General features: G+C 40.4%; 1 pseudogene; it reads right to left on the minus strand.

The window, feature by feature from the left end:
• Window positions 1-8,615: 8,615 nt before the first annotated feature.
• Window positions 8,616-9,470, minus strand: LOC119516402 (annotated as a pseudogene).
• Between the last annotated feature and the right edge of the window lie 4,498 nt (window positions 9,471-13,968).

Consider the following 13,968-nt stretch of genomic DNA (forward strand, 5'->3'; position numbering starts at 1 on the left):
AGATGCCTAGAGAGGAATGTCCTGAGAGGAAGCCATTTTGAAACATAACGTGGGAGCAAAAGAAGAAGACACCAGCCACGTGCCTTCCCAGACAACAGAGGTGTTCCAGACGCCATTGGCCATCCTTCAGGGAAGGTACCCTATTGTTGATGCCTTACCTTGAACACTTTATGGCCTTAAGACTGTAACTGTGTAACCAAATAAACCCCTATTATAAAAGCCAATCCATTTCTGGTGTTTTGCATTCTGGCAGCATTAGCAAACTGGAATACCTACCTATATCATTTTGTTTAGAATGATTTTCTTTTGGAAAGCATATCTCCACTCTATGAATCTGCCTTTTAATTGGAGTGCTGAAACCATTTTCTTTTATAGTATTTATTTATATGTTATGGCTTAAATTGGCTATTTTATTATTTGTTTTCTATTTGTTTCTTTTGTTTCTCATTCCTCTGTATCTCTTTTCTTGCCTTCCTCTGGGTTAGATAAACATTTTCTAGGATTCTGTCTTGTTTTATTTATGCAGTTTTCTAATACATATCTTTGTAGCTTTCTTAGTGGTTGCTATAGGTATTTCAATATACATATATAACTTCTTTTTTTTTTTTGAAATAAATTCAATCTTACAGGAAGAGTTGCAAAAACAGTACAAACCCCATACATAGAACTCCATCATACCCCAACCCCCCTCCCCCAATACCCCGATCCACCACCTTTAACATCCTGTCACACCACCATTTCTTTCTGTCCCTCCCTCTCTCCCTCCCTCCCTCCCTATCTATCATCCGTCATCTATTGCTCTGTCTTCTGAACATATGTGAGCTAGCTGCACATATCTTTGAACAAACACTATAATTCACATATACCTTTCCCATGGACAAGAACATTCTTTTATGCAATCTCATTAAGCGCAGCTAAGAAGTTCAAGAAATTCAACATTGGTACAAAGCTTACATTCTGTATTTCCTTTATGTGTGTGTGTCCCATCTGTGTCCCTTTGAGCTTCCTGTCCTCCATCCTCAGATCCCATCCGGGATCATCCTTGGCATTCAATTGTCATCTATTTAGACTATCTTTTTTTTTTCAATTGTGGAAACATATGTATAGCCTAAATCTTCACATTCCACCCCCTCCCTAGCATTCCATTAGTGGGATTAATCACATTTAGAATGTTGCAATGCTATCACCTTCCCACCATCCATTTCTAGAAGTTTTCCTTCACCACAAACAGAAACCCTACTCTCATTTCTTAACTCCCCATTGCCCCTTCACCCAATTCTCAGAATCCCTACTCTACTTTTCGTCTCTATGGTCATATTCTCTGATACTTTCTTTGTGTTTACTGTGGGACTTAAATTTAACATCTTAAATCTATAACAATCTTGTTTTTCTTTGATACCAACTTAACTTCAATATAACACATAAACTATATTACTATACTCCAATATTCCCCCACCTTTATGTAGTTCTTGTAAAAAATTACATATTTTACATTGAGTGCAAAACTACTGATTTATCATTACAGTTCATGTATTTTAGATCCTGTAGGAAGTTAATAGTGGAGTTATAAATCAAAAATGCAGTAGTATTGGTATTTATATTTACCATGAGATCTTTACTGGAAATCTTTATTTCTTCATGTGGTTTCAGTCAATTGTTTAGTGTCCCTTCCTTTCAGCCTGCTCTACTCCCTTTAGCATTTCTTATAGGACTGATTACTGGTGATGAAGTCCCTCAGCTTTTGATTATCTGGGAATATTTTTATCTCCCCCTCATTTTTATCCTCCAGGTGTTTGTGAATTCTCCAAGTCTCTGATGGTTATTTACTTCTATTTGTATTCCATTGTGGTCAGAGAATGTGCTTTGAACAAGTTCATTTTTTTTTTTTTAATTTATTGAGGCTTGTTTTTATGCCCCAGCATATGGTCCATTCTGGAGAAAGATCCGTGATAACTAGAGAAGAATGTGTGTCCCAGTGACCTAGTATGTAATATTCTATATATGTCTGTTAAAATTTTCTATCTCTCTCTCTCCTTTCTTTGTTTCTCTGTCGGTAGGGCTCTCTTTAGTATCTGAAGTAGGGCAGGTCTTTTATTAGCAAAATCTCTCAGCGTTTGTTTGTCTGTGAAAAATTTAAGCTCTCCCTCAAATTTGAAGGATAAAGTATTCTTGGTTGGAAATTTTTCTCTCTCAGAATTTTAAATATGTCATGCCACTACCTTCTTGCCTCTGTGGTGGCTGCTGAGTAGTCACTACTTAGTCTTATTTTGTTTCCTTTGTATGTGGTGAATTGCTTTTCTCTTGCTGCTTTCAGAACTTGCTCCTTCTCTCCAGTATTTGACAGTCTGATCAGAATATGTCTTGGAGTGGGTTTATTTGGATTTATTCTCTTTGGAGTTCTCTGGGCATTTATGCTTTGTGTGTCTATATTGTGTAGAAGGTTTGGGAAGTTTTTCCAACAATTTCTTTGAATACTCTTTCTAGACCTTTACCTTTCTCTTCCCTTTCTGGGACACCAATGAGTCTTAAATTTGGACATTTTATTTTATCTATCATATCCCTGAGATCCATTTTGATTTTTTTGATTTTTTTCCCTATTCTTTCTTTTCTTCTTTCATTTTCTGTTCTGTGGTCCTTGAGGAGGCTGAGTTGTTCAACCTCCTCTAATCTTGTATTATGAGTATCCAGAGTCTTTTTAATTTGGCCTACAGTTTCTTTAATTTCCATAAGAGCTTCTGTTTTTTTATTTACTCTTGCAATTTCTTCTTTATGCTCTTCTAGGGTCTTCTTTATGTCTTTTATATCCTGTGCCATGCTCTTCTTCATGTCCTTTACATCCTGAGCCATGCTCTTGTTGCCTGTCTGTGATTCTTTGATTAATTGTGCCAAGTATTTTGTGTCTTCTGATCTTTTGATTTGGGTGTTTTGGTTTGGGTTCTCCATATCGTCTGGTTTTATCATATGCTTTAAGATTTTCTGTTGTTTTTGGCCTCTTGGCATTTGCTTTACTTGATCCCTAATTTGACAGAACTGCAGCTTGGTGGCATACATTTTCTCTAACTAACCAGCAGATGGCGTCCGTGAGTCACGTATTCCCCTCAAGTCAGTTCTCCCCCACTTTGTCTTTGTGGTGTGTGGGGATCTGATTCTTGTGGGGTCCAATTGCTGCACCAAGTTTGGGTGTGTTGCTGGTGCTGTCCGCCCTCAACGTGGGGCGTGTGTCTGGGTGGTTAGGGAGACAGGGCAGCTTTAATAATCAAACCTCCCAGGTGTTCCCAGAGATTTAAGGCTGTTCTCTGCCTCTGACCCACAAGTCCTTGGTATTGGCATAGGTTCCCTGGGATTTCTGTGTGGCTGCCCCTTCCCAGAACCTCTGCTGAGGGAGGGCTGCACCAGATACAAGTGCACACCGGCCCGCCAGGGAAGCCCTGGGTTGCTGGGCTGTGCAGGGGTGCTCCCAGCCCGCTTCAAAGATGGTTGAATGGGAAGCGTTAACTTCCCCCTTTTTGCACAGCTCTGCCCTCCCAGCTCTGGGACAATCAGCCATGGATGTATTAAAGGCCACTGTCCACGGCTGATACTGTGGCTTGTGTGTAGTACTGCGGGAAAGATTCCCCATCACACTGGTTGGGTGGCTCTGGGCTGTGGGTCTGGCTCCGGGCAGGAGTGTCCCCTGCCCACTGGGGAGATGGCTGCAAGGAATGTGGGTTTTTTTCTCCTTTTGGCTCCCCTCTGCTCCCCTGGGCCTGAGACAATCAGCAGCGGGTGTGGGAAGAGGTATCCTCCATGCCAGACACCGAGGTGTTAGCCCAGCCCGCTCCTGCCATACTTCACTGTGGGGCTCTCCCCGTCGTATCTGCAGCTGCTCCCGGGCTTTTTTTTTTTAAAGAACTAGTCCATCTCCAAACGCCAGCCCGCTGTTTCCCCACACCACAGTGCATCCACAGGACTTTCAGCTGACTCACTCACTCGTTTCAGAATGCAGGCTCCTGGTTTCACCAAATGCACGTTCCCTGTGGATTTAGCAGACCTTGTCCAGCTGGTGCATCGCTGGCAGTGGTGTTCTGGGTCACTTTCTGGTTTTTATCTAGTATTTTTCACAGAGGTGTTTTTTTGCCCTGTCTCACCTAGCCGCCATCTTAGGTTCTCACATATGTAACTTCTTACAGCCTACTGGTATTGATGTGGTACCACATAGAGTAAAGCATTAAAAAAAATTAGTTCCATTGAGGCCCCTCTACCCTCAGCATTTAAAAATGTAATTGCCGTGATTTTTTAATTAAATTAGTCTTTTCAATATAATTTTCTCTACATACATTGAGCACCATAACTGATATTAGAATAACTTTTGCTTCAGCCATCAGATATGATTTAAGAAACTCATGAGGAAAAAATAATCTATTATACTTACACCTATTTTTACCCAATCTCTTTTTCTTCTTTCCTTTCTGAGGAGTCAAATGTTTTTCTATTATTTCTTTTCTGTGTGAGATCTGAAGTTAGCCATTCTTTCAGGCTAGTTCTGCTAGTGAAAAATACTCTAGTTTTCCCTCAGGAGAATGTCTTTACTTCTCATTCATTCCTAAAGAATACATTCACCAGATGAAGAGCCTGTGGTTGGCAGTTCTTTTATTGTTAGTGCTTGGAAAATGTTGTGCCACTTCCTTCTAGTCTCTATAGTTCAGATGAGAAAGTCACTGTCATTCAGATTGGTTGCCCTTATAATCATACATCACTTCTCCATGGCTGCTTTAAAGATTTTCTTTGCCTTTTAATCATGAAGTTTCATTATGAAGTCCATTGACATGGATTTCTTTGGTTTTATCCTACTTGGCACTCCCTCTGTGTTTTAGTTTCCTAGTTGCTAAAGTAAATTCCATAAAATATTTAGGTTTCATAATAGAAATTTATTGGCTCAAGGTTTCAGAGGCTAGAAGGCTTACTTCCTCTTGGGGTCAGTGTCTTCTGGCAGACAGGCAATATCTGGGGTTACTTGCCTTTTCTGTCCCATGGGAATGCATGTGAGGGTGTCTTCTCCTTTCTCCGGGTTCTGTTGACTTCCCGCTTCTGGTCGCTCCCTGTGGCTTCTCTCTGACTGTCACTCTGCCTATAAAGGACTCCAGTGAACTAGATTAAAGCCAGATCTGATTCAGGGGGCCACACCTTAACTGAAGTGACACCAGAATGTGGACCAAGAGAAAGACCAGGCCATGTCCAAACTGGGGTATACAATTCAGTGCACCACACTCATGTTTTTGAATGTGTAGATTTGTTTTTAACTAAATTTGGGAATACTTTAGCTATTCTTTCTTTGAATCCACTTTCATCCCCACTTTCTTTCTCTTCTCCTTTTGGAACTCCGGTGATTCAAATATTGGCAATTTTGTTGTTGTCCCACTGGTCCCTGAAGCTCTGTTCATTTTTTTTTCCAGTCTATTTTATCTCTGTTGTTCGGACTGAGTAAATACTCTTGCTCTGTCATCAAGTTTACTGATTCTGTCTTCTGTCATCTGCACTCTTCTGAGCACATCCAGAAATTTTTTTTTTTATTTTAGTTATTTTTTTTTCAGTTCTAAAATTTCCATTTTGTTCTTTTAAATAACTTGTATTTCTTTGTCAAGGTTTTCATTTTTCATTCAAGAGAATTCATAATTACTTTTTAAGGCAATTTTATGGTGACTGCTTTAAAATTTTTTTCAGATAATGTCTACACCTAACTCATGTCAGTATTGGCATTAGTTTATTGTTGTTTTTTCCTCATTAGAGTTGTCATTTTCCTAATTCTTGATATGACTAGTGATTTTTTTATTGCATTCTGTACATTTTAGATATTTTGATAGGATACTCTTGATTCTATTTAAACATCCTTTTATCAGATAGTTGCTTTGTTTAGGTTTAGTGTGTAAGTTCTGGCCTACTTTTGAGGGCTACAGTTCTAGTGATAATTTGGTTTTCTGAGCCCTTGCAATGCTATTTTGATCTGCTTCACTCTCTTTCTCTGTTTCATCTTTCTTTGAATTCTTGCTTGAACCACCTGTGAAGGTGGCTAGAAGCCATTCCCACAGCCACCCAGTGCAGTCAGTTGATGGTCAGGGATGCTGTTACCGCAGGGCAGAGAGCATAAACTCTGGCCTGTTCTTGGGCCACCTGGTATTGGTAGGCATCCCCTTCACCTTTCTGCTGGTTTCTCTGGGGGAGACAGGAATGTACCTGGGACACCTTCTACCAGGTGTGGAGGGCTATGAGCCATGTTTCTGGATGGAAGACAGGAGATCTGGCCCTTGGTTCCCTTCTGCCACTGAGAAGAGGGACAGGAGATGCTTGGCTTGGCTTCTCCACTGCTGCTGAGTCGAGGACCAGGAGGCTGTGAGTCTGAGTGGCTCTCTGCAGCTAAGTGGAGGAAGGAGGGGCCTAGCTGCGACTGCCTCGGGTGGGTGAGGAATAGCTCAACCTGCCCATGTGTCTCGATTACCACTTCTGTGGCTTGACCATTCCTGCTGATGCTGACAGTTGTGGGTGCCAGGCGGGCTGGCCCCTCCTGGTTCCTCTGTTGTTGCTGTGGTGGGAATATCAGTCTACTGTTGTTGGTAGGTGTGGGAGGGGGTGGATTGGCCCCTGAGCTCTGTCACAGAGAGATTAGGCACTGCTGTCACTGGGTGTGGGTGTCCCTGCTAAGTTCCATTTAGGCTTTTCTGTTCCCGTCCTTTTGTTTAGAGGTAGCAGAATTTCCATTATTAACATCTATTTTTTGTGCTTGCCTAGTAGCAGTTATGGGTTGCAAACCTCTCCTGCTCCTTTTCTGAGATAAATGGGAGGAAACTAGCCATAGTGCCATTCCTCCATCCCTGATACCCCCAGTCTGTCAGTGTGCCTTCCAGTTCAGAGTTCCCTTATGGTTGTCTGTTAAACTATTTCTAGGGTATTTGGTTGTATCTAAAGGGAGGCATCAGAGAAAAGTGACTCTATGGCGTCTATACCCGCAACTGGAAGCACTGATTTGCTTTCTAAAAATGTCATTTCTTTCATCCACTGAGGTTTATTCAAAAGGAATAATACATTGAAAGTATCCATTTTTAAAAGACATCATGCTAATTATAAAACTTAGACAATGAAGAAAACATAGAAAGTAAAGTAAAATAAAACTCATCCATAATCACTATCCAAAGCCAAATACTACTAAACTTTTAGTGAATTGCTTTTTTTTGATAATTAAATATTTTTATTTGACATACAGATTTCAATCTCACATGTATTTGCATAAAATTAATTTTTTTCTAACGAGTAACAGTTCAGAATTGCATGTTAGTTCTACTGATCTTCTTTTCATTTTCTATTTACAATCTGAGCCTTACACTGTCCTTTCATCATCAAAGTTGTCAGCACCAAGAAGAAAACAGCCACGTAGGGATTGTGTATACATAAAACATGTTGGGCAGGTTCAGATTTCTGTGGCAACATTTGGTTTATTAAATATATGTAATGAAAAGGGTCCCATTATAAAAGAAACTTGAATATATTCAAGGGGCCAGGTTGTTTAACTGGGCTGTGTCAGTAACCGGGTGCATTATCTGCCTTACAGCTGCAAAGCGCCAGAATTTACAATTTGAGTGTGGGAAGGCACCTCCAACACATCGGTCCAGCCCCTTCCCTTCCATGTTACAGGTGAGGAAAGGGGTTCAGGGAACAGAGGCTGGGGCAGAAACACAGGCTCTCAGCACCAGGCTCTTCATTTAACTATGTTTATTTATCCCCATAGACGGTCAAACTGTATTTGAATGAATAACATTGTGTCCTATGAGCCAACTTTTTTCAGTCTGAGCTGCCAGACAAAATGAATTTTTATGCTTAAGTTTCTTCTCCACAATTTTTTCAGTCTTAATTTTAATTAAGATGGGGACAATGTTATCTGTCATTCCACTGATGTTTAGGGCATTTACTTCAAGTTGAGTTTGGGGATTAATATGTGAGTGGGATTGGCTTTAAGAATTATTTATCTTTCATGCCATTTCTCTCTACCTATAACTACCTGTTCTCAAATTTAATACTTAGGTCAATGACTTGATATATTTTTTTAAAAGACAATATGAGATACAGTAATAGGCCAGAGTGAAATAGCGTAGTTTTGACATTCCAATCAGGAAGGAATTTTTTTTCAATAAAAAGTGATATAAATTATATGGAGAAATATAATATTAGAAAACATTCAGAAGTAGCCCTTGTTGTTAAAAGCATTTTGGTTTAGCCAGCAGGGGCGAGTGATGTGCTAGACTCTAAGGAGTCTTATCAGCTTCAAAATTAAAAGCAGTTTTCTGAGATAAAAAGATTGATTAACAGCACAATAAAGAATAATCAGTGCTGAATTTTATAATGGAATGATTCACGTGACTTTCCAACTGTAAACAATAGAGCTTATTTACTTTCCTAAAAAATAATGATCTTGCCTTTTACTGTAAAATTCAGGTCTGTCATTTATAATGTTGCCTGGATCATCTGACCTAGTGGGCTTCCTGGGGAAGTATGGATTCTGGTAAACCCAGGTGAACTGGTCTTACTGAGCAATAAATCACTGGCAGTGTGGTAGGGTAGAAGCACACCTACGGATGCTGGCCGATAGGTTAGTCTTGGATGGCCGTGGTCCACAGGAGCAGCTGATCAGTTTCCACAGTCACCACCCCAGATCCATCGTCGGTATTAGAATTACGGACCAGAATTCCAAAACCAAGCACATGATGGGTAAGGGTTTACTTTAGGCCTATTGTAGTAACTTGATTGCAAGGCTGTCCAGCAGGTGTAGGGCCACAGCAATCACCTTCCGTTCCAGTGTTCACATGCAACTTGTGCTTTCCTGGTTGGAGCAGGTAGATGAGAGATTTGTCTTGAATTATTATAATTAACAAAGGAGTGATATCAGTCATCTGAAACGGGGTAACAGGGTGCTGGCAGATGCCATACTCTGGTCAAAAGGTCCACCAAGTCCTCCCAGAGTCACAGTCATATCAACCTGTAGTCTTTTTCTTCTGTCTTCTCTTGGAGCACTTGGAGGCCCTTGGTAAAGTCAGTGTGGTCTTGATCAGGAGCTGAAATCAGCTCACAACCCTTAGTTCTGTAGTACTCTCTGACTTCAAGCCTAATAGAATCAAAATCTCCATTGATGAATTCAGGCAAAAAGCTTTTCCGCTCTCCTTAGGTGATATATGACGGTTGGCCCCTCCATCAGTACAGGCTTTTAAAAGAGCTTTGCTCCAAAGATGATGAAAACAGTCATCCAAAGGCTGGTTCAGAATCAAACAGCAGCACTTCAAATTCCCACTGGGAAGCAGGGGTTCCAATGGGGTAAAGACATGCTCTATAATGGAATATTGGCCTACAAATTCAGGTGGAGCCTCTTGTGAAAGGATGCCGGCTGCGAGAGCAAGGGCTGATGGATGACTCTGCGCTCGGCTAAGGAGCCTCTGGAGACCTGGGGGCATTGTTTTTCAATCTTATTTTCTGTTGCATTGATTTATGTCCTTACTTTTCTAATTAGCTATGGACATACCATTATCTTAATTTTCATTTCATATTTCAACATAAATATTCTCCATGTTATTATAAATTCTTCATAATTATTACTTTTAATGGTTTTCCATTTTAGAGTTATGCGAGTTTTCTCTTATCATTAGGTGTTTAGGTTGTTTTATGCTTTCCAGTTTTTTCCTACTACAATATTTATGTGATAAATATTTTAGTGTGCTTTATTTTCTTGTGTTTTTCTTTAATTACGAAACAGTTTTAGAAGACTTGATTCTCTTTGAGAGATGAAATTGCACAGAAGAAATAGGCTCTAGTGTCAGAAAGACAATAATTCAACCCCTGAATCTACTGCTTTATAAATCCCTGTTTCTGCATATTCTCCTCCCCTCAAAATGGGAACTAACTGTAGTAAAATGTAAAATATTTTGCTCACACCGCATGCTTACACATCCCACATGGCAGTTCTTTCCTAACCCCACATTATCCTGCTTCCCCAACTCCTCCAACTCACTCTCTTCCTGAAGGTAATTACTGATGATGACGATGACGATGATGATGTTGGAGGAGAAGGAGGAAGTGGAGAAGAAAGAAGAATGGAAAAGGAGTGAGGTATGAGGGGGAAACAATTAGTAAATCTATGCCAGTTATTAAGTGCCTACTGTTTGGAATTTTTTTTTTTTTTTATGGTGATGAATCTAGTTCCCTTCTCCACTCTACCTCCATCTCTTCCATTTCCTTCTATTTACTTTTATCCTATTTGTGCATCCTCACAAATAGTTTGAAGCTGTATGTACCCCAGAAAAACAAGTTCTTAAGTCTAATCGATTCCTGTGGGTTTGGACCCATTGTAAGTAGGACTTTTAGATGAGGCTACTTCAGTTAAGGTGTGTCCCACCTCATTCAGGATGGGATTTAATTCTATTACTGGAGTCCTTCATAAATGGCATGAAGAAAGAGAGAGAAGGAGAGAGAAAGTTGTGGAAGCAAGAAGCTGAAATTATGGAAACCTGGAAGAGACAGGAGAGACCAGCAGACACCTCCATGTGCCTTGCCACGGGACAGAGGAGTCAGGGATCGCTGGCAGCCAGTCTTTGGAAAGAAAGCATCACCCTGATGATGACTTGATATGGACATCTTGTTGGCCTCAAAACTAAGTGAATAAATTCCCATTGCTTACACTGAACCGTTTCATAGATTGTTTGAAGTAGCCTAGGAAAGTGAAACATGGGCTTTACCAGGAATATAAGAGATTATCCATTGCCTACTCTTATTTTTCTATTATTTGGTCATTTTTAAAGGGTGATAAGTCATATCGTTAATTTAGTAGTCTTTCATTGCTACAGAGTTCTTTATCTTTCTTTTGTAAATTATGTTTAGGATTGAAATAAGTCAGAATTGGGGATCAAATTATTATAAATAAAGAGTGTATTTCTCATCTTTGATAGTTTATCTATTTCAATCAGTTTTTATTAGAGTTTGTGTAAGTTTATAGGGTGGTGAATTTTTATCTGTGTTCCTTTTCTCCACTCAAACAAGAACTCTGAGAAGGTGGGCCATGTGCCTTTGATTTTGTGATTCAGATAGATTTATTTTGAAAAATCATGCAATTCAACATTTCTGGGACTAACCGTATCCAAGTACAAAGCCCTGACTTGACATTACCTTTGACCTTGAGTTCCTAGAAGGCCAAATTAACTATTCATTTCAGCTCATGATCCCCAGTGGGAGAGTGAGGTGCTGTTCAGCCAAGTGAGCTCAGTCTGGAATAGCCTGTCTTTCCCCAAACAAAATCCAATAATGTATGTCCAGGAAGAGGAGCTAGTTTGATTGTTTGGTCAGTAAGATATCATAGTGAGGTAAACGTGTTTGACTATTCTTGGTCCTTAAGGCCTAATATTTTTACATGGGAATATCACAGAGAAGATTCCGTGTGATGAAATCTACTGGACTCCAATTGGGCTCTTGGGGTTGGAAGGAATGTTTTCAGAATACAGGGCATAATAGGAGAATATTTAACATAATGCAATATTTCTGAAATTTCTATAAGAACTATTTTACATCTGAATATTATCTTCATTAATATATCAGCTTAGTAACTGTACCGTAATTATTGCCAAATAATATTTTCACTCCATTTATAACAATGACAATCTTGAGATTAACTGGCCACTTGATGCTACTTTTAATTCTGTTTTTGCTAGCAGCTATCTATTTAGAAATGTAAATTTTGGCAGCCAATTCCACACTTGAATTTGTATTGTGAAAAGATCTTAAAACTGAAAGGGTAGCCAGATTCTCACTTTATAGTCAATAAATCTTAAGATTGTTTTCACGCGTCAAGCATGGACCTTTGAACAATTTCATGCTGGGTCCTTTGAAAATCACCGCAGTTAGAAAAATAGATGAGAAAGATGTTCATTCATTCATTCATTCATTCATTCAACAGGCATTTATTGAGCATCAGTTTCGTCCCCGGCACTCTCCTAAGTTCTGTGAGGTAATAGAGAAATGGGTACAGTGAGTCTCTTCCATAGGTTAGTCCATGAACGTTTTTGAGAATCTGTGATTTGGTAAGCAAATTAAACATGATTCCCATCTTGGACAAATTAACTATGTAGCTAAAGAAATCTCAGCTAATAAAACTACTGAGTTCCCTTGGGTTAATTGTGACTTAAATGGAAGAGATCATAGGTGTAGGGAATTTAGGAAATTTCTCCTTGGCCTGGGAAATTTTTGCATTGTAGGTGTCCTTGTCATTTGGTACCATAAATACATTGCAAATGATGAAGCCTTGAGCTTGAGGCATTTGTTCAGCATCAACTAGACAGCTTCTCGCTCTCCTGACTATTCAAAGGCATTGTGGACATATACGGTGTTAGCATAATTGACTAAAATTCACCTTATGCCCACAGAGTTCCCAGTCCTGTGCCAAACAGTGGAAATAGAAAGATGAAAGAGCACAATTCCTGCCTTTGAGCAGCTGAGTAGTAGAGGTAAGGATGCTCAGGAACTGTGTAATAGTATAAGTGATGTGTGAACACTGAAGAGGGAGCAGAGAAGTTTCCACATGGTAGTGTTGCATGAACTGAGTCCCAAACAGTAAAGAGGAAGGGGAATGGTGTTCCAGCCACAACTGAAAGGGATCAGAGGTCTGAGAGCCTGGTGTGCTGGACGGACTGTATGTCCTGTGGTATTAGTGGAGCATGAAGTCCATGGAGGCTCGTTGGGAGAGGCCTTGGATGCCAGGCCGAGAGCATCTGGATACTTCTCTGAAATGCATGGTGAGTCAGAGATCCACTTTCCATCTGACCTGCCAGTATTTCCCAACTCTCTTTCTCTGCACATCATAGGAATTTATTGTATTTCACTTAAAATAATAGTAGTATTGTTTGAACTCCTCAGTGGCAAGGAGCAAAGAGCAAACATTAGGGCAGCCAGATCTGAAGTAGAACATAGAACAAGCTCTAAGGAGTCAAGATTCGTTCAACATGTGGATTATATGAATCATCTTCACTTACATTCACCTTTTCTGACCCAGTGGACTTAGAGGGTAAAGTGGACTGTCCTTTCTTTGCTCAGTGAGGAAACAGAGGCCCTGGGAAATAAAATGGGTTTTGCCAAGCCACACAGAGAACCAGTGCAAGTCCAGTTCCAGAGCCCAGGCCTGCTGGTCCCAGTAATGTGTCCTGGCCGCAGGCCACGTGGACCCTCTTCTGTGACTGATCCGCATGAGCACAGCCTGTGTTCAGGGAAAGTCAGGGTTGCAACATGATGGACCTGAGTCCTGGATCCATTGTGCCACTACCCACCTCACAGTTTCGCTCAGCCTTCAATCATTTATTAATCACCTACTATGTGCATTTTCATGCCCAAACATGTCTAGGAGGTCAGATTTGGATTTCAGCTCTGACACTCACCCCATAACTCTTAACTTTGAGCAAGTTACTCAAATTCCAGTTTTCAGTTGTTCATCTGTAAAAATGGGTACAATCGTATTGTCCAAATCGTGAGATAATATACATGTAACCCTTAACAGAAGGCATGGCACGTGTTCCTCTCTCAGAACCTTTGTCCAGCTGCTGAAGTGAGTAGGGGAGTCTTGCTTCTCAGTACTTAGCCCAGCAAGGACACCAAAATTCAGAAGGGAGGTGGAAGAAGTTTCAGGAGGGCCTGGGGATGGGCAATCCTGGTCAGCCCAGAATCTTTCTCACTACAACTTGGTCAAGCATTTTTGGCTATTCACATTTGCCCCTCTTTCCATGGCTTCTGGTAACGCTGGCCAAAATGCATAAATGTTTAAGAAAACTGTCTACCTTGAGTGAAGTGGTTTGACTTAAGCTTAGGAATTGCATCTCTCCTTTCCCCCCCACCCTGCTCTGTACCACTAACTGCTCTATAGTTTCTCAGTCCTTCTTTCCTCTAGCTGTTTTTTTGGCCTGCTGAGAGTTTGTTTAT

This window comes from Choloepus didactylus, chromosome 20 (genome assembly GCF_015220235.1).
Source record: "Choloepus didactylus isolate mChoDid1 chromosome 20, mChoDid1.pri, whole genome shotgun sequence".
NCBI lineage: Eukaryota > Metazoa > Chordata > Mammalia > Pilosa > Megalonychidae > Choloepus > Choloepus didactylus.